Below are 21,547 nucleotides of genomic sequence, written 5' to 3' on the forward strand. Positions count from 1 at the left end.
CCTGGTTAGTTACAGGATGTCCACGAAATAAAAAATGAATATTTAAAGCCCAATACTTAGGAAAACCATAACTGCTTCTATTTGTAAAGCAGAATATTTTCCTGGCGGTCTTCATTATAAAATTCTCAAAATAGACACAAAGACAAATCTCATGGAGCCATTTTCTGGGGAGTGACATCATACAAACAGACAATTCAATAAAAGCAGTCCTAAAGGGACCAAAATACCATGCTGGGGAAGTCATTCTGTCCTGGCCTGGCTTAAGGCACAGGCAAACAAGGATGGGATATTTTAAGCAAGGAGCATTATTGCTATTACCGCTAATAACATTCGCTATTTGTTTATTTATGGGAAACTCATTCGTGCAACCTGCATTTACTAAGCACCTAATTAGTGCCAGCATTATATGGGGCATTGAAGAAGCAAGTGAGCAGGTGAGCAGGACAGACATGCACCCTGGTCTCCGGGGCCTTCTGGTCTTGGAGGGAAACTGTAAGTGAACAGTCAGTTACAGACCACAGTGTAACAAGGGTTCTGACAGGGAGCCCAGAGCACTATGGGAGGCCTGAGGAAAAGCCTGACACTGCATATCAGGGAAGGCTGCCTGGAGGAAGTGAGGCTTAAGGTAGACCTATAGGATGAGAAAAGTTGGCAAGGGAGAGATCTGGCAGGAGACGTAGCTGTGGCTGGACCACCAGAAGTCAGGATGCCCAGAGCTGCCACTGGGTATGGCCTTACACGGGGCCTCAGAGGTCAGGCCTGGTTGGGTTGGGCTCATTACCTAGCCACCCTGTGAGGACCAACCTCAGGGAAACTGCAAGTAAGGCTGAGCTGGGAGTAAATGTTGCAGCACCCTCTCTGGGTCCTTTCAGCTCCTGGATAGTACCCGTTCCCTTTTTCTCAGGGCTTGGCCCTGTTGCCCCAGACTCAGGGATGTAGGGCCCTCTTGGGTCGTTCACTGCCAGGACAGACTCTGCTTGCAGAGGAGCAGCAGGCAGTGCTATGGGCAAGCCACCTCAGATGTGAAAAACCAACTTGATTGTTTCAAAGCCAAAAGGGCCTTTGACATCAGCCAACCCAACTCCCTCATCTTACAGAGGGGGAAACTGAGGCCCAGAAATAGGAAGGGAGTTATGCAAAGCCACACAGGTGAAGACTGCAGAAGTCCAGAGGCATAAGAGAGCAGAAGTAAGGAGAAAACCAGACGAGTCAGCCAGGAGCCCTAGGGGGGAACACGGAGGAAAACTCGAGAAGAGGCTCCACGAGAACAGTAGAAAGAGCCCTTATCTCAGACCATGGGCGTGGGCCACATGCTACAGTGTCACCAAATGTGCAGTGGCAACAATCCTGACCTGCCCCACAGGGTTACTGGGGGAACTAGAGAGCACCTTGCAAACTGTGAAGTCCTGTGCACATGGAGATGGCACAAGGGCCCAGAAAGAGGGCGACTTCGGGATAATAATCCTGGGCCCCACTGATCGGAGCACTCACTGTGTGCAAGACACTGCTTTGACAATAAACCTCTGTGACAGGTATCTGACACCCCCATCTCACAGGCCGAAAACACTGGGTTAAGTAGTAGTCCTGCCTTATTCGAGGGGATACCTTCCACGACCCTCGGTGGATGCAGCAACCGTGGATAGTACCAAATCCTACATGTACTATGTTTTTTTTCCTACACCAACACACTTATGATAAAGTTTAATTTACAAACTAGGCACAACAGTGAGATTAACAACAATAACTAATCATAAAAGAGAACAACTATAACAATATACTGTCATAAAAGTTATGCGAATGGCTTTGAGGCCATTATTAAGTAAAATACCGGTTACTTGAACACCAGCCCTGCAATACCGCGGCAGTGGATCTGATAACTGAGACGGCTACTAAGTGACTAACTGGCGGGGAACGTATATAATGTGGATACGCTCAACAAAGGGATGATTCATGTCCCAGGCGGGATGGAGCGGGATGGCATGAGATTTCATCACACAACTCAGAAAGACGCACAATTGAAAACTTATGAACTGTTTGTTTCTGGAATTTTCCATGTAATAGTTTCAGAAAGCGGTTGACTGCAGGTGACTGAAGCTTTAGAAAACGAAACCACAGACAAGGAGAGACCACTGTAACTTGCCAAGATCTCACAGCTAACCAGAGGTGTGTCGGGAATCAACATTCTTAATCATACGCAAGAGAGCCTGAGGCAGACCCAGATTTGAGGGGGCTCAGCTCTGAGAAGGGAGTGGGCAGAGGAAGCCAAGCAGATAGAACCCCCAGAAGATGCAGAGGCCCCCAGTCTCCTAGGGGCCCAGCCAGCCTCCTAGGGTCCTGTGGGGAAAAATGGTCTGGGTGAGACCCCTGAGATGACCACATGGTGTGCCCCGGTTGGCGTAGCTGTCCTGGTTATCCATTGCTGCATAAAAAATCACCCCAAAATTTTACTCTCCTCCCAAATTCTGGGGGTCAGGGTTTCAGACAGACCACAGCAGGGATCACTTGTCTCTGCTCTCCCAAATCTGAGGTCTCAGATGGGATAACTCAAACAGCTGGGGAGGCTGGACGTCTGGGCTCAGCTGGGACCACGGAGCAGAGTGCCTAGACCTGGCCTGTCCGCGTGGCTTGGGCTTCCTCACAGCATGGCAGCCTCCGTCTAGTGGTTTTTCTTACTTCTTACCTGGTGGCTCAGGGATCCAAGCACAAGTGTTGCACAAATAGAACGGAAGCTGTATGGTCCTTATTGACTTTGCGTGACTTCCCCCAGTATCTGTGGGGTAAAGTGGTCACAAATCTGTCCAGATTCAAGGGGAGGGGACATAGACCTCATGTCTCAATGGGAGGAGTGTTAAAGAATGTGCGGTTGTGTTTTCAGACCACCACACTTGCCCGGAGCAGCCCAGCAGCCTGGTAGGAGAACACCGCAGGAGCCCTCCGTCCACGGCAGGCACAGAGGCTGAGGTAAGTCAGTCAGTCGGGCAGCCCCGGGACCCCGCCAGGCCCACCTGGGCCTCCTCTACGTGTGCTCCTGGCCTCCTGCAGCCCCCTCTGACTTGAACATCTTCCTCTAGAATGATCAAGAGGTTGGCCCAGGCGCTCACAAAGACAGACCTCTGATTTCACCTCTGCCACAGTAAGAGGACCGTAAGCAAGTCGTGTGACATCCCGGGGCCTCGGGCTCCTCACCTGCATTAAGGTAAATGTTTCCTCCCTCCCAGCATTCTGGGAAAGAACAAAAGAGAACATATGTGAGACCCAGACACCCAGTAGGCTCCCAGTGAATGCTGGTTTCCTTCCAGGGAGAAAGGGGTGGGGCAGGGTGCCACCTGCAGGGAGAGGATCTGAGCACCTGACTCACCGGGTTCTCTCCCGGGGATTTAACCGGAGCAGCGTGTCTGCACTTGAAACTGCGGCAGGCACCTCTCGGGCCTGTGGCTCCCGGCTCTAATTACAGCTTTCTGGACACATTTCCTGTTTGGGAGCTGGCAGGGTCCTCTCAGAGGAGCCACAGATAATCAGCAGCTGGCTACAGAGCCTCCACCCATAGGGGCACTGACCCCAGAGCAGGCCCAAGCAGGCCCACCTCGGAAGGCAGAAGGCCCTCGAAGTCTCAATGCACACGTGCACACACACACTCACACACACGCGTGCGTGCACGACCACCACCATGGTCACAGGATTTCCCAGTCTCTGCTTGTACAACTCCAGTGACAGGTTGCTCACCACCTCACAGGCAGCCTGCTAACCTCCTGGACAGTACAGGTGGTGAGAAGCACGTCCCAAATCAGCCTGCCCTTCAAGTTCTAGCTCGCAATCCCTAGCTCCACCAAGAACAGGCAACATGGAACAGAAGAAAGGACGTGGCCTCTGGGGTCAGGAGGAAGTGAGTTCAAATTCCGACTGTACCATTTGCAGATTCTGCAGACTTGGTCAAGTCCCTCCACTTCTTTGAGCCTCATTTTCCCCATCTGGAGAGTGAGAATAATACTACGTGGGATGAATGGAGGCTGGAAGGTGAAATACCACAGTACATGTGAAAATGCTTGGCACACATTAGATGCCAAATAAGATGCCCTTCCCTCTTAGACACTTTGTGTTAGGGTAGGTTTTTTAGGCTTGGAGACCAGAGGCATGTTCAGATTAAAACAAGTGACTGTTTTGCTGAACCACTGGGACGCCTAAAGAACCAAGGAGCTGTCTCCTCAGCTACACAGCAGAACCTCATGGAAGGCTGGGGCTCAAGCTTTCTCTTTCTCACTTCAATGTCTAGGTGCACTGACTGTCTACTGAATGCAGGATGGATGGATGGATGGATGGATGGATGGATGACTGAAAAGATAGTTTAAACAATTTTCTAAGTCTAACCAGGAAGCACCCACTCCCTTTTAATTCCAGCCCAACTAGATGTCATGTTTTTGTTGAGAAAGTGTGATTTTTTCAAACTTTTATAAGCCCATCAGAAGAGGGCTTATACAACACAGATTCCTGGGTTCCCCCTCCGGAGATGTTGACAATGCCGGTCTGGGGGGGAGCCTAGAGTCTGCATTTCTCACCAGCTCCCCATGCTGCTTCTGCCGCTGTTCCAGAGAAGTTCTGGAGTAAAGCAGAACAGCTGACTTACAGCACCCACTAGAAAACAGGCCCGTGGCCAAAATAGGGTCACCTGGCCTGGGGAACCTCAGCAGCAGGGAGAAGGAAGGTGCCTCTCCCAGTCTGGGGATGAGAAGGGTGACATCATACCACCTCCACCTCCCACCTCTTCAAATTTCCTGCTCCCCATCTTCCCTCCCATACTTGGAGCAGCCAGCCTGGGCTCTTACAAGCCGAGATGGCTTCATTAGATACGAAGATAGCACCTCCCTGCAGGGGGTTTGGGCTGCACAGATATCCCAATAAACAGGAGAGCTGTGCAGGGACCAGGCAGGCCAGCCACCCACGATAGGCCTTCCAGCAGAAGGGAGGAGCCCTGGAAAGAAGGAAGTCTAGTCTCCTGGCTAGACACACACACGGGCATGCCTGAATGCACGTGCACATATGCACATGCAATGGAGGAAGACCCAGCCCTCTCCCCCGACAGCCTTCCTCAGTGTGCTTCCCCCGGCCGATGGGGCAGAGCCTCCGGTCAGGATTCAGCGCAGGCACTAACTTGCTGCATGGCCTCAAACAAGTCTCTTCCCGTCTCCGGGTCTTAGTTTCCTGCCTGAGGTGCTTGGACTAGGCCTTGCCTGGGGAAGGGATTGGCAGTATCTGAGCCACCAATGTGTTTATTTATTCATTCCTTCGTCCAACAGATATTTATTGAGCAATTCCTATGAACCTGGATCTGATCTTAGGGCACTGAACAAAAGTGAAACGAAGTTTATACCTCATGGAGTTGGCCCAGTTGTTTGTATTAGAGGTTTTACCCCTTTATCTCATTTTATCTTCACCTTCTCATGTCACCTTCAGACAACCACATGAGCTGGATGTCCTCGCCCCTGCTTTACAGATGAGGAAACTAAGGCACAGAGTAGGCGGCAGAGCTGGGGTTCAGACACTCAGTGGGTCCGTAGGCCGTCATACAGCCCTGAGACCTCAGACCCTGACCAAGCCCCGTGTCCTCTAGCAATCTGCTGGAGGGCGGCGGCGTGCCCTCTGGAATGCTCCTCCCACTGCCCTCCAAGCCCACCACCCCACAAGAAACATAAAGACCAGTGGCCATGGGAGACTGTTCCCACTTCTTCCAAGATTTGGGGATTCCAGGTTGGTCAGGGCTTCTACCCTCCTCCCCCGAAGCAGAGCAATTCCAGGTCAGGCTGCTGAGACGCACCCTCAGCAGTGGGTGCCCCGAATCATCCGGTGCCCTACAAGGAGGGTCCTTCTCAGTCTCCATCGCCACCCAGCCTGCTCATTACTTATCCTGAGAACTAGCACATGACCCCAGAGGCAGAGCAAGCCCACACTGCAGGTACTAACTCCACATGACACCAAAAAATGAGACACGTTCAGCTTCTGCACTGAACCTACCTACAGTTTTGCAATCCAGAAACTGGAAAGAGGCTATTTCAAAAGTTCCACATACAGGGAAGCTTAGTGTCGTTATGGAAGATAAACCTTGTTCTAAGTTATTCTGCAGGGTGGGAGCGAGCACTGAGATCGTTCCAGTGCTTGGGGCCCTAAAGGTCTCCGCCAGCTTTGACAGCACCTCCCCACTTTGAAGATGTGTGCAATCATTTTCCAGGGCCTGGAAACTCTCCCTCCCCTCCGCCACTCCAAATACACCCGTCTGTCAGGGCTTCCTTCACAGCATGAGTCCTCCAGGAAGCTACTCTCAGCCCCACTCTCTCTCCAGAGCCCACTGGGCCAGTGCACAGCTCCAAGAATTGTGAGCTCTGTGTCCTGTCTTCCAGTGACAGCTGCTTCCTATGGCATTTCTCAGGTTCAGGAGGGACACAGTACAACTGGGAGTCCCTGCACAAGCACATCAGGGACAATCTGACATGGTTCTTTCAGAGGCTAGGAGACATTATTTGCCTTATATGTGCTCTTTGCTTTGCAAGTGAACAGAGAGGTTTTCCAGAAACTTCAACGGAGAGAATGCAGAAGCAGATACTACAACCCAAATGTCTTCTCTTAAGTGAACCGTTAAAAAGACTTGCAAAAACGTAAAGTGAAGTCACTCTTAGGTTTTTTTTTTATTTAAAAAAAATACAGTTATTTTTCATGAAAAATATATTGTGTTAATATGTAATGGTTTACTCTTGTTCTTCAAGAAGGAATATTTTATGACTTCTCAGTTTTGATTTCTAATATGGTAAATGTCAATAGATATAACTACATAAACAAAAGCTCTTTCAGGTCTTCAATAATTTTTAAGAGTCTGACAGGATCCTGAGGCCAAGTTTGAGAGCTCCTGGCTGAAGAGAAAGGACCTCATCCACCAACGCTGACCGAACCAGGGGTGCGGCCTGACCAACAGGCAGCCCGTCCCGGAAGCAGACAGGGACAGGGAACCTGGCCTGGGGACCTTGAGTTGGGAAATAAGAAGTGAGTCGGGCAGGCAGCCAGGAGAGGAGGCCTGAAAGGAGACCTGGATGGAGGAGAGAGTCGGGGTGGTAAGACAGCCACAGCTGCGAGGAGCAGCGGCTGGTGGGCAGAGCATGTACGCAGAGGAAGAAGGGCACCTGGGAGTTGGCATGGGACAGAAAAAAGCAGAGAGGCAGGGAGAAAAGGGCCCACTGGGGGTGACGCCGGCACTGCAGCCCCAGGTGCTACACGGGGGGGGGGGGGGGGGGTGTGCGGCGGCGGGGGGGCTCCCTGTCTCCTGCCGCTGCACGCAGCCATCCAGCCCTGCCTGCAGCCCAGGCAGTTGGCTCACCCTGGGTCCCCCCGATGTTTTCCTTTTCATTCAGCCCTCCCTCACTTGAGATCAGCTGACTACCTCTGTCCCTGGGCATCCTCAGAGCCCAGCCAAAAGAGCCTTGAATTCTGTCCTCGCGCTGGGACCCTGGGTAAGCACAGAGCCTCTGTCCCCTCGTTGTCAACATGGAAACGGGGAGTCCGGCTCACGGAGCAGGCAGGGCACATGAGGACTGACATCATAACATATGCAAAGGGCCTGACACGTGCTGTGCCCTAACAGGTGCATGTAATATTAGTATGCTTGCTCCTGTCTCAACGCCTACTATTATTATTAGTTCTGGTATTAATATCCCAGCAGGAAATAGTCTTCAAGGTCAGAGAGCTCCTGATGTAACTGAGGGACAAACAGGAAGTCCGGGAGCAGTCAGAAGCAGAGCTAGAGTCAGAACCTGCAGCCCTGTCCTACCCGACGTGTCCCAGTGAGACCGTCAGCTCCCTGGGGGCTGGGAGCGTCCACAGACCTGACCCCACCCATTCCTTCTCCCAGCAGTTCTTTTTCTGGACACATCTCACGGGTCAGGCGCTGCCTGCCTACATCAGGACTTGGCCCAAAACTGGTTCAATCAATGTTTGTAAATCAATCCTTGGCCTCTCCCATCTGGCCGGCCACTGGGAATCTAGGCCAGGAGTGGGGTTTGGAGCCATCACCCTGACCACTAGTACCAAAAACACAGCTGTGGCTCCAGGCAGCAATCATACCTGCCACCTGCTCTGGGTCCTTCTGGGGTGAGCAAGGCCTGGATCCTCATCCCCTTGGGGGGCGTTGGATCAAGGCCCAGAGAAGTTTCGGGCCTGTCTCCTGTCACACAGTCAGAGCCAAGGCTGGAAACACAGGCCTCTCGGTATAGGTACCAGATTCCAGAGCATGGCCCAAGGTGGCGAGAGAGGGCTCGAGAAAGAGGCCACAGGTCAGACACGCATAAGAGTGAGAAGCAGCGAGCAGGGCCTTGAGGGTCTTCGTGGGTGAAAGGAAAGCCCCCGGGGGGTGGCTATTGGTGCAGGCATCCCAGAAACCGAGCCCCTGGAACAGCCACTTCTCCCTGCCTCAAAGGAGCAGTTCTGGCCTCAACTACTTCACACTCAGGTGGTAGGGCGTCCATGCTGGACAAAGCTGACTCTCCTGAAGAGCAAGGAAGACGGAGCCTTGCAGGGCTACTGGCCCGGGGAAGTGCTTGCTGGGGAGGAGCCAGATGGGCAAGTAGAAGTTGGGGGTAGGGGTGGGGGAGCGGGGGTCACTTTGGCAGAGGAACCAACTTGCACTAAAGCTGGGAACCCGCAGGCCTCTGGAGAGAAGAGGGAAGCTCAGGAAGTCAGAGTCAGGGTTAGGGGCAGGGCCAGGAGGAGGTGGGTGCGGTGTGGGATCTTTCCCTCCCACTCTTCCCACCCTGGACGCGTGGTCCCTGCTGGAGTCAGGTGTGTCTTCCCATCTAGACACGAGGCTCCTGGAGGCAGGCCCAGGCCATCCCTGTTCCCCTCCAAGTCCAGAGCTCTCCTGAGCAAGGGCCTGCTGGCTGCGAGAGCCAGGGCACACTCAGAAAACAGTCCTGCTTCCAGACCTCACTGCTTCCCCCTGGTTTCCTGGTTTGTTTTGGGTGAGAAGAAGGCCTAGAATGGGGGCCACCTCACAGCTGAGGTGTCAGCAAGACAGAGGCAGGGTGTCAGGGCCACACCCACAACAGCAGCTCTGCTCCCAGCTGAGGCAGGTCTCCCAGGCCCAGAGACCCCGGACACCCCAGGACGGGGCTGATCTGTGGCCCCCACTCTCTGAAGCTGACCTGGGCCACCCTGATCGGGGCCAGTTTGGCAGACAGCAGGCCCTGGGGACAGACCCTCCTTACTAGGCGGCAGGAAGGAGGCTGCTGCTGAGCGCAGGGCCTGATGTGCACACGGAGGAAAGAGGTGGGAGCAGTGCTGCCCAGGGACGGCCACTGAGCAGGTCATGGAGGGAGCGAGGGAGGCTTTGCTCGAAGAGCCCTGGCGTGTGGTGGGAACAGGAGAGCAGTAGGGTACGGTGGACATCCACCCTTGGTCAGACCCAGGAGCCTGAGTTCTGGTCCAGCTCTGCCTCCAGCTTCTCGGTGTTCTTGGCCAAGTCAGTGACCCACTGTTTCTGGAATCTCTAGAGGGTCTCTGCCACCAGGTGAAACCAACAAGTAGGTCTGTACGCCCAATCTCACACACACACACACACACACACACACACACACACACACACAGCACACACGAGCCCTGGCCTGCAGGGGAAGGGATGCAGGCTGCCCAGGCAGCAGGCCCCAGCAGGGCCCCTCACAAAGGTTGGGGGCGGTGGGAAGTTGGCAGCTAGAGGCGTGGGGGAGGGCCGTCAGGCTGGGGAGGGAAGTGGCTCCAAGCCTAACAGGCCACCAGCAGCCGCAGCATCTGCTTTTTCTCACCTCTAAAGGGAATCGATTTGTCTCTGACTGATTTCCCTGACGTCTAGTTTTCTTCTCCGCCCGGCTGTCAGCCCAGCCACCGTGTGCAGGGGAAGCGCCCTGGCCGCCTGCCCGCCCGCCCGCCTGCCACTCTCCCCCCACCCCACACTACAGGCTGCACTCACACTCACATGCCCAACAAAGAACCCACGCCCGCGCCACAGCCACCCCCCAGACAGCCACTCCCGCACCTCACACACAGACACCCACACACACACAACACAAACACAGACACTTAGACTGCGACACACAAGGCAAACACATGCGCACACCGCACACACACACACACAGCCCTCCGCACTCACATCCCAGCGCCTCAGACACACGACCACAGCCCCCACACACCACGCCCTCACAAGGTCACACCACTCGTCCGCATATGCACCCTGCGACACTGCCACTTCCAGCCGCCAAAATGGACATCTCCACACACAGCACGTGAGTCTACAGTCTCACTCTCCCAGACAACACAGACATGCTCACACACCACATCCACACACAGCCTACATCCCTCCTCACACACACACACACACACACACTCCCTGACACCCCTCATAGACACCCCACAGGAACACACATCTACACACACACACCCCACCCTCGACTGGGGGGGGTGGCCCCACTGCCCCCACCCCACCGAGCTGCTGGGAACTCGTCAGAGCTCTCCTGGAGCCCTGAGTGCAGTGTCGTCAGCCTCCTGCAGCCGACACTTGTGCTCAGTAAGGGACTCTAGTGGGAAATTCTCAGATGGAGACTGGGACCCAAAGCCTTGGCTGGAGGGCAGCACGGTGCAGAGGCAGGAGCTGTCAGGAGGTGGCTGGGGGCGGGCTCAGGGCATGACCGTGTTCTCTGGTCTGGAAAAGCTTGTTGCAGAGCACCTTGGGGGAGAAGCTAGACCCTGGAGGGGTTCCAGTGGTTTGGGGTGGGGAGTCAGGGGTAGTGGGTCAAACCTTTATGGTTACCAGGATCAGGCCAGGTTTTCCTGGTCACAGGCACCTCGGCAGGGATTCTCAGGACTCCAAAGGACCCTGGCTAATCAACAACCATGACGGCAGCAAACAGCCATGAGAACACAAATGGACCCTCTCTACGTTCACACAACATTTTCACTTTCACGATAGCATTTGATTGGATACTGGGAACACCCAGTGGGATTGGCATTATCCCCATCTCACGAATGAGGAAACTGAGGTCTGAAGTGGGAAAGAGACTCAGATCCAGGTCTCCTGATTCCACAGCCCAAAATTCAGACCAAACCAACCATCTCCACGTCATGATCCATCTGCCCTCAGAAGGCCGGTCCATGCTGGCACCACTCTCCGCCGTGGGGAGCACAGAGGAAGGCCTCAGCCTGGGCACCGGCAGGGTGTGTGTGTGGAGGAAGTGTGTGCATGGGCACACGTGTGTGCTGGAGACACGGAGAGGGGTGTGTGAGCGTCACAGTGCAGGACGAGTGTGTGGAGGGCAGGGTGAATGGAAGCAGGCTCTGTGGGCAAATGTGGGGGAGGGCGCTTGCGTCGGTACATGTGACTGTGGGTGAGGGCAGCCATACGTGCGGAGAGAACAAGCATGATTGTGACTTCATGTGCACGAGAGGTGCACGCAGGAAGGCTGCGTGCGGGTGTGGAGCTGTGTGTCTATGGGACCGGTGCTGGCTGTGCCCAGAGAGGTACACATCGGGTGTGAGAGTGTGGGGGTGCACACCAGATGAAGGCGGGCTCTGCTCACTCGCCCTGTTTCCTGGTCCCCTACTACTCCCCTGGGGCTTTATCTGGCCAGGCAGCCCTGCTCGCAGCACAGGCAGCACATGATTGATACACCTGGTTTTTGGCTCTTCAAAGTTTGGCCAGAGAGAAGAGGAGACGTGAGTACCAGCACAGTGAGGATGCTGAGGATCCCAGGGCCACAGACGTCCCCAACCCAAGCGTTTGTCTCCTCCCTATGCTGTCAGTGATCCGAATACCCACCGCGTGGCACACAAAAGTCAAAGCCATCCAGTGAGCACCTGGAGGGCAGGGGCTGCTGCAGGGGCCCTGCCCCCGGGGCCGGGGCAGACGGTGCTAAGCGATGCTTGCTCAGTGAATCAACTCACAGCTGAGCATCTACTGGCTCAGGGCTTCCTCCATGCATCCACTCCTTCTAACACCTGACTCAGTGCCTACCAAGTACCCAATGGGGGGGGGGGGGAGGCGGAGGGTTGCTCCCGGAGCGGGGAGGTCAATTAGACACAGGCCCTACCTCACAATCTGTGTGGCCTGAGGGCCCACTCCAGGCTAGCAAGACACACAAGGGGACAGTAACATAACCCCGAAGGCCCACTCAGAAGGAGAAGCCGCAGAGCTCCGCCCTGCACTTATTTCGGGCCAGGGTCCCTGGCAGATGTCAGGAGGATGGCATCTTTGAGAATAAATGTGCATGGCGGGCCAGGGACAGCACTGATAGCCATACCACTGCCTTCAACTTATTTTCTGTCATGTACCAGACGTTGGGCCGGTAGCCAAGCAGCGTAGACAGATTCTCACTCTACCTTGTCCAAAGCCCTATGGGGTAAGCACTGTTATTCTCCAAGCTAAGGACCATATTTATCCATAGGATTTGAGAGAAATGAGGGAGTTGGACAGATGAGGTTTGAGAAAGGCCCAACCCCTGCCCTTAGTGTGTAAGACAAAGATGATTGTCAGCCTCTTGCAGGGCTCCTGTCAGACTGCCACAAAATTCTCCCAGGACCGGATCCCCAAGATAGTTAAGGCTTCCGGGATAAGGGCAAGAAGGTCAAGTTGGTGGGGGGTAGGGGCGGGGATGGATGCCTGCCCTTAGCTCTGGGGGAGGAGGGAGAATTCACGGGTCCTGCATTTGGGGCACTGCCCTGCATCTGAAGCCTCCAGGGTCCAGGCACCACTGGGCTCCACAATCCTCCCTTCAAGGAGCAACAATGGCTGGTTGGCCCCTGGGGAAGGGTGCTGCCTCCACCCTGCCAGGCAGCCCCTCTGGGACATCCCCACCATCATGGCCTGGCCCCAACTGGTCCTCCCCTGTGGCTTCTTCAACATTAGCCCATGCAGATGGGTAATTCCAAGAACTGTCACAGGCCAGGGCCGAGGGTCCTCATCTTACCAGTGGAGAAAGAAGGTCGCGTAGCAGCACTGAGATCTGGTTCCAGTCTCCTGACGCTCGGCCCCACCTCACGCTGAGCGTAGGCGCTGAGGCCATCTGATGTGGGATGGAAGTCAATTGTTCATCCTCCTCCTCCTTCTTCTGCTCCATCTCCTACTCGTCTTCTGTCCTGCCCCTCTTTCTCTTTCTCCTTTCCCTTCTTCCTCCTTCTTCTCCCTTTTACCTCAGCTTGCTTAAGTGAAGCAATAAAATGTCTTCTGGTTCCGGACTAGAAAATCTCTCTGTGTGAGGGGGACCTCAGAGGCTTCACCCCTCATATGTGGTCAGCACAACCATAGGCCACCAAAGATGTCCATACATTAGTCTCCGGAACCTAGGAAGGTGTTAGGTTACACGGAAAAGGGAATAAAAGTTGCAGATGGAATTAAGGCTGCCAATCAGCTGACCTTGAGATGGGAAGATGTCGGTGCACTATTGGGTGGTCCCGATGTGGTTACGAGCTACAGAAAGTGGAAGAGGGAGGAGACGGGAGAACCAGAGAGATGGCAGCATACGACAAACACGACCTGGCATTGCTGGAGCTGAAGATGGAGGAAGGCGCCTGAGTCAAGGGGAGCAGGCAGCCTCTAGAAGCTGAAAATGAGTTGGATTCTCCCCTAGAATCTCCAGAAGGACCGCAGCGCTTCCAACAGCTTGATTGTCACCAATGAGACCCATTTTGGATTCTGACCTCCATAATTGTAAGATGATAAATTTGTGTTGGATTAAGCCACTACTTTGGTGGCCATTTATTACAGCAGCAATAGGAAATTCCTGCCCCATTCCATGTCCTCCAGGGCCCTCCAGCTGCATCCTTCCAGTGACAGGAAACTCCTTCCAACCCCAGCCAGCTCTCCTCATTACCAAATCCCTCCTCATAGGATGCAAATTGTTCCCCTGGGACTGCTTTCCAATGTGCTAGCTCTATCTCCCTGGATCCCCCAAACAAGCCACGCTCTGCCTCCTGATGTGTAAAGGCAGTGACCACAGGATTTATTCTCCTCCATTCTTTCCTTCCCTTTGCACAGCATCCCAAGAATTCTTTTCTTATTGCCCCACCAGAAAGTCCACTCAAAGAAATTTTATTCCCTGTTCCTAGCTTTCCTCTGAGTTCTGGGGGTCAACCACGCACAGGCCCAAGTTTTCAGGAGCACAGACTCAGCCTGCCTACCGAGGAGGCATCGAGGTAGGCTGGAGGTCATGGTTTCTGCTGGCTAAGTGGCCTTCAACAAACCCATGCCCTCTCTGGGTCTCTGATATACTATCTGCCCAATGGGGTAAAACCTCCTGAGCTCCTCAGATGGCCATGGGGCAAAGTGGGTCTTACCTGCCCTGGTTCTTTTGCCAACACAACCCTGAAGCACCTGCCTTATCTCTACGTAGCTTGTCATTAAAAGAAGAAGGGAGGAAAGGAGGGGAGGGGAGGAAAGGGGAAGTGAGGAAAGAGAGGAGAGGAGAAGAGGAGAGGAGAGGAGAGGAGAGCAGGGGAGAGGAGAGGAGAGGAGAGGAAGGGAGGGGAGGAGGGAAGGGGAGGGGAGGAGAGGAGAGCAGGGGAGAGGAGAGGAGGGGAAGGGAGGGGAGCGGAGAGGAGAGGAGGGGAGAGGAGAGGAGAGGAGGGGAGGGGAGAGGAGAGGAGAGGAGAGGGGAGGAGAGGAGAGGAGAGGAGAGGGGAGATGAACGTCCCTACAGAAATTCTATTCGAACGTGTTATTATGTGTTCTGGCTCAGGCAGCACCTTAGTTAATGGTGTGTCAGATGATGGTACAAATTTATAGCTGAAGGTTTACATCACAGACAGCTGGAATGAATGACAATAAATTAATTTAAAGTGCTACCAAAGTGTTCCCCAAAGTATATGTGCTTATGAGCTCTGGGCTAATAATTTATAAATGTATGCCTTCTATAATCCCGGTCTTAAGTCTTGAAAGCAGCTAGTTAAAAAGCAGTCACATGACATAAATTATTTTTATTAATATCACAAGCGCATGATTAGGGTAGCAGGAATGGTGGTCACCAGCCCACGGTTTCTGCAGCCAAGATGCAACTCCTTCCTCCCTGTCCTCTTGTCCTGAGGGGCTGGGACCTCACCATCCCAGGCTCTACCCCATCCCAAGAGCTCCTCAGGCTGACAGAGCCTGAGCTGATGCCCCCACTCCCTGATCTTCTCTCCTGGGATGAGAATTTCACTCCGTGTCCATTATGGGTTTCCTCCTCTAAGGAGTTATTATGATAACGACATGCTCCTCAGGAGAGAACAAATATCTTTTATGTGCAGACAATCAACACTTTCACATGAATTCAGAGTGAGAGAGATTTATTGAGGCTCAGTTGCTTTACCTGTAAAATGGGCATCACAATATTGACCTCATAGGGTCATTGAGAGAACTGATTAAGGCCACATATTAGCACTCAATAATACATGTTGTTCCTGAGAGCCTCTCTCTATTTACTACCTATCCTACAAAGGGAGGGAAAAATTTGAAGTGGTTTATATAACCCAGAACCTTGGGGTTGGTTGACCTGCTAAGATCACCTTGATAAAATAAAAGATGACCCTACCCTCCTGGAACCCCATTCCAAGAAATTCTTTTCTTTCAAGCCAATCCTACTACATATGGCCTGGGCCCCAAGTCCTGCCATTTTCTTGATGGATCCACCAATTATCCTCTTAGGGGTTCACCTTCTCCTATGTTATGTTAAAAATTGCCCAGATTTTTAGCAGCTCCTCCCATTGAGAGACGGAATCTTTCCCATCAGCCTTGAATTGGGATGGCCTGTCACTCGCTTTGACCTTTAGAGTATGGTAGATGTGTCACTGTGTAACTTATAAGACTGGATCTTAAGATATTTGCAGCTTCTGCTTTGGAGTGGGCATTTGAAACACTCCCTCCCGGAATCCAGCTGCTATGCTGTGAGAATCCCAATCAAGATGAAAAAGCCACGTGGAAGAGGACTAAGAAGTTCCAGTCGACAGCCCCAGCCAAGCTCCCAACCGACGGCCAGCATGACCTGCCGGTCATGAGATGCTCTGGTCAAACCTACAGGTCACACAGCCCCGTGTGAACCAACTGAGTCCGGTCAATCCAAGAATTGTGAGAGAATGTGGTTGTTTTAAAGCATTAAGTTTGGGGTGGTTTGTTACACAGCAATAGATAACCAAAACGCCCCTCTCTCCTGGCTGCTTTGCATCAGCCCTTAAATACGCAGAAGCTTCTCTCATGTAACACCCTCCTTTGATGCCAGGTCCTTACCAGCTCCATCCAGCCTTAGCTCACTCTGCCCCTTCACAACCAAACTGCAAGGCAGAGAAGTGTGTCTCAACCTTCGCCCCTTCCGCCCCTGCTCCCCACTCCTCAGCAGCCAGTGCTCTGCCTTTCACTCCTCCCACTCCTCCAAGGGGGTCATCGCATGGTCACCAGGTACTGGCCATTCCTGAGTCCTGCCGTTCATCTGCCTTGACCCTCGGGCAGCACGCATCCTGGTGCCGACCGCCTTTCCTTTCAACAAGCTCCCCTGGATTCCTCCACATACTCCTTGGTCTGCTCCTCCACTGTCCATGCCATTTCCTCGGTCTCGCTTGCACACCTCCTTTGTTTCCCTTTAAATCCTGGTGCTGCTCAGCTCTGTCGTGAGCCCTCAGCCCACCACACTCTTCACTCATTTCCAGGTACCCTCGTCTACTCCCTCATCTGTGCCCATGCTCCCCAAATCTGCATGTCCAGCCAAGATCCCCTCTCCAGGTCAAAACATCCAATTGCCTCCTGGACATTCCATTTCAATCCCTTGCAGACACTTTCACTTCAACAGTTCCCACATTTACTCATCAGCTCTACTTCCTTCCTTCTCTGTACATGCTCCTCTTTAGAGATCGTCACTACCTTCTTATATTCAGTTGCCCAAGTCCCAAATCAGGGAAGTAGTCTTATTTCATTCTGCCTCTGTACACACATAAAATCAGTCACCAGATCCTGGCAAATCTATATTCGTGTGGGTCTATAATCTATTCGCTCTTTGCCCACCCTGGTCCCTACCTGGGATACTTAGAACACTCCCCACTCCTCCAGTCTTTCTATCTGCACTTATATACCCAATCCTTCCTCCACTCTGAAGTAGGGACCCTAATCACTTTGTAGCTTAAAGTCTTTCAGTGGAACCCCACTGTCTTCAGAATAAAAGCCAAACTCATCAGTATGGCACGTGGGCCCTCCTCATCTGTCCTAGGACCATCTAGCCAGCCCCCAATCTGACGACTCCCCGCATTCACACTGGCTCATTGCTCCAACCTGCTGTGTGCTCACACATGCTCTTTCTGCCAGGCACACCTTCCCCCCTCCACAGTCTAGTGGATACCACCTGCGTCAGGCCTCGACTTCCCTGGGGGGCCTTGTCGGCCCCACCCTTGTCCTGCCCTCCTCCTCTCCCACCCTCCCTCTGCCCTGCCCCTTTCCCCACTTTGCCCTTCTTTTTCTTCCAGCACTTATTGCCCTTGATGTTAACACCTGGTGAGTTATTTGTTTTCTCAGCTCAACGTCAGCTCTGGAGGGCTCAGGAATTGCTGATTATGACCTAACACAAGAGTTGGCACAGAGTAAATACTCAATAAATATTTGTGAATTAATGAATAATAAATGAGTCTTGAGAAAATGTCATCACCTTGGCTCCTCCAACCCTCATCAAAGCCTGGCTTTATCAGAGTTGCAGAGCAGCCCCCACTTTCACCCACTTAGCCACTCAACACAGACTTATTGAGCACCCATCGTGTGCCCAGCCCTGGGATGGACAAATGAATATCAAATGTGTGGATTAACAAAACATCTCAGAAGTAAAAAGGACCCAACTACAGTTACACACAGCAACATGGATGAATCTCAAAAGCAATATGCTAAATAAAAGAAACCAGACTACACACCGGCTGATTCCATTTATATGACATTCTAGAACAGGCAAAACCATGGGGACAGAGAATAGGACTCCCAAAGCACAGGTCACAAGGGAACGAGTCAGGTAGAAGCAGAGTTGTCTTTTTTTTTCTTTAAAACTTTTTAATGTCATTGACCCATGACTCCAACACAACAAAACATAAACAAGCATGTTATGAACCAACTCTCTACACCCTTCCCAAAATAAAACATATTTTAAAAGGAAAAGTTTACATAATTTCAAAATCAAAATTTACTTGAATTATGACTACACAAAGTTTAAATTCTAAATGAGCCCAACTAGTGCTAAGACCCTGAATTTCAGGAAGGGTGGCTGACTGCTTATCAAGCAGGCCAACCTTCACTGCAGAAGCATCACGGTTCAGTCTCACTGAGTTAGCAATGAGTGCTTTCATCATATCTACATTATCACATAAGCAGTTCACCTTGGGATAAGCAATGAGTCTTTCCAGGGGTACGTAAAACATATTTCCAAAACAGAAAGATTTGAGAGGCTTCTCTATGTTGGTTTTTTCAACTTCTGTGAAGATTGGTCCAAAAAATGTGATGAACCCAGTGTTATTTAATTTATCAGATTCGTCATCCTGCAGTATTTCAGACTTAGGAAAGATCTGTGTCTCAAGAATTGGACTTGTCAGGACACCTCATTCATCAATGCAAGTTTGCTGACTTCTTTTTACTGTAAACTCGGGTATAAGAATGTATAAACAATTTTATAAACATATTCATCACACGACCCCGCTATGCATGATTCAGTTGCCTTTGCTCCAATTTTCCAACAGACCCCTCTCTGGGTACAGTATCCAACATTCCCAGCTCCTGCTGGAGGTTCCCCCACACCAGGAAACCCACAGAGTAACTGTAGACATTTGCCACACCTAATGCCCAGGTCTGAAATTGCCTCCTGTTCCTCTCAAATTTATGATCTGAATCTCTTAAGGTCACCGCTGGAAACAGGGGGCTGAATTCAGAGGTTGGTGTACTGATGACGATCACGGCTGGAGACAAGTACCCAAACACCATTTGGGGAAACCTGGCCAGATCTTTTGGATCCAAATGCTCTGTTAATTCAATACATGTTATTAAGTCAAAACAAGTAAACAAGAGTCTATCTCCACAGCAGAGCTATGATACAAGATAATAGACATAGTCAGATCTCAGGGACTTAGATAATCCCCAAAGCATGGAGACAACCTACGCCTTTGCGATCCTATTTTATCTTTACTGATATCTACTCCAGCAAGCAGTTCAGTGCAACTGTGACATTTAAGTGTCTGCCCGAGTGGGGCACTACCACACCCCAAGTCTGCAACCTTCTTGGGTTTATGGTGATCCACTAGATTTTTAATGAAGTTGTAACACTGTCTGTATAATGGAGGGCTAAAGTGAATTACGGTCCTGATGGGAGCTTGAAAACTACCATCAACCGCACTATTGCACTCTATATTGTTCTGTTCCATTCTGCGTGTGAGTTTTGTTGAAACAAAAATGCAGATGTATCCTCCAAGCTCTCGGGATCAGCAATGACTCTGCTTGGAGTAAGAAGCGCATCCAAACAGCAAAGCTGGGCGCCGCTGGAGATGAGTCAGCAGACTTATCTTTCTAAAACTAGCCTCAAAAGTCACTCAGCGTCATTTCTGTCACCTTCCGCCCATTAGAGTTGAGTCATTAAAGCTGGCCCATATTGAAAAGGGAGGAAATTATAGTCCACTTTTTGATGGGAAGAATGTCAAAGAATTTGAGGACATGATTTTAAACCATTGTAGGTACTACTTGACTGCAGGCAATGCCATGTCCACCAGGCCTGGTGGCCACATGCAATAATATTCAGTGTCTGCAGGCGATGGAGTACCTGGGTGGCCCAAATGCAGCTTTTTCATTGTAAAAACATTATTATAATAATGTTAAGAAAGCATTTTAGAAGAAAAGAAAATCACCCCTAATTGCTACTTGTTCTCTCTGTGATCAAAAGTCATTTACCCTCTCTGTGCCTCAGTTTTCTGATCTGTAAAATAGGCATAGTTATAGTGCATACCGCATAGTGCTATGGTAAGGATTGAATGAGGTAACTGTGTAAAGTGCTTAGATAAACACATGGCACATGGCAATTCCTAATAACATTGGAGTGTTTCATGAGCTGGCTGGAGGAGCAAGTGAGCTTAAAAAATGAGATAATCCATGGAAAGAGCTTAGAGTCATGCCTGCCTGGCACATGAAAATAAATTAGTTACATATTATTGTTATTATAGTAATAATAATAACAACAACAACAACAATCACTAGCTTTAGCCGCCTTGTGACCTCCAGAATGTGCAAACTCCTAGACTGTCATTCAAGGTCGTTTGCAAATACATTCATTCCTGCCTATCTTTCTGTTCACCTCTAACGCTCCCCTCACACACCCCACATGCACCATCCCTGAACTTGCCTCAGACTCACAACTTTCCCCTATGCAGCCCCTTCTCTTAAGATGCCCTTTTCTACACCTCTTCCTGGGGAAATTTTACTCATCATGAACATTGGACTGTGAGTCAATTCCTAGCCATGACAGAATAACTGGTAATCACATTAGCCCCATCACAAGAAGAAGAAGGAGAAGGGGAAGGGGAAGGGAAGAAGAAAAGGAAGAAGAAGAAAGAGAAGGAGAAGGAGAAGAAGAAGAAAGAAGGAAGGAAGGAAGGGGAGAGAGAGAGAAATAGAGAGAGAAGAAAAAAAGTGAACAAATATAGAAAGACCTATTTTCACATAGAAGCACAGATCAGTAATTCCTGAGAGAAGGGAAAAGATGAGGTAAGCTCCATGATTATCTCAGTTTTCTAATTGGAGACATGTTCCAGGCCACTCAACAAAGAGAGAGAATCCAAGTGGGGCACAGCAGTCTCACTGAGCTAATGAGACAGAGATTGGAGCACCGGGAGGATGCTTCTGGAAGTTGTGGGCAGAGCTAGCTAGGCAGAGAAAGCTCCTGAAATCTGCATAGGGGTCCTCTTGAGTCTTAGAATGAACTACAAGGTGTATGGGTCTAGGATGAGACTTGGTGGGGCCAGGCAAAGACCAACTATCAAAGAAAAGATTACTACCAGGGAGCTATGAGTTTAACAGCTACCAGAGCTCACACGGAGATGAGAGACTTTGAGTTCCAACCAGTCGGAGTAGAGAGGCCTCATTGATCAACTTAACAAAGCTTAAAAATAAGCCTCAAAAGGAGCAACTTGATCCACAAGAAAGCTAACTGCTGCCCATCAAAACAATATCTTGAATGCTCTTTAAAGAAGACAACAAAATACAAACACTTAGAAATGGAACATCACAATGTCCAGCACCCAAACAAAAACTCCTAGACGTGCAGGAAAGCAGGAAAATGGAACCCATAATTAGAAGAAAGATAATTCAATAGAAACAGACCTAGAAGACAGAAATTATGGAATTAGAAGACAAATAGATTAAAATAGTTATTATAAAAATATTCAAGGATTTAAAAGAAAACATAATGAAGAGATAAATGGAAACCATAAAAAAGGAAACAAACAGAACTTCTAAAGCTAAAAAATACAATCTATGAAATAAAAATTTTACAAGAAGGAATTAACAGCAACTAAGACA

At 51.0% G+C, this 21,547-nt stretch overlaps 1 pseudogene; it reads right to left on the bottom strand.

Moving 5' to 3' along the window:
- Nucleotides 1–8,470: 8,470 nt before the first annotated feature.
- Nucleotides 8,471–19,404, bottom strand: LOC117035871 (small RNA 2'-O-methyltransferase-like; annotated as a pseudogene).
- Between the last annotated feature and the right edge of the window lie 2,143 nt (nt 19,405–21,547).

This window comes from Rhinolophus ferrumequinum, chromosome 16, assembly GCF_004115265.2.
Source record: "Rhinolophus ferrumequinum isolate MPI-CBG mRhiFer1 chromosome 16, mRhiFer1_v1.p, whole genome shotgun sequence".
Taxonomy (NCBI): domain Eukaryota; kingdom Metazoa; phylum Chordata; class Mammalia; order Chiroptera; family Rhinolophidae; genus Rhinolophus; species Rhinolophus ferrumequinum.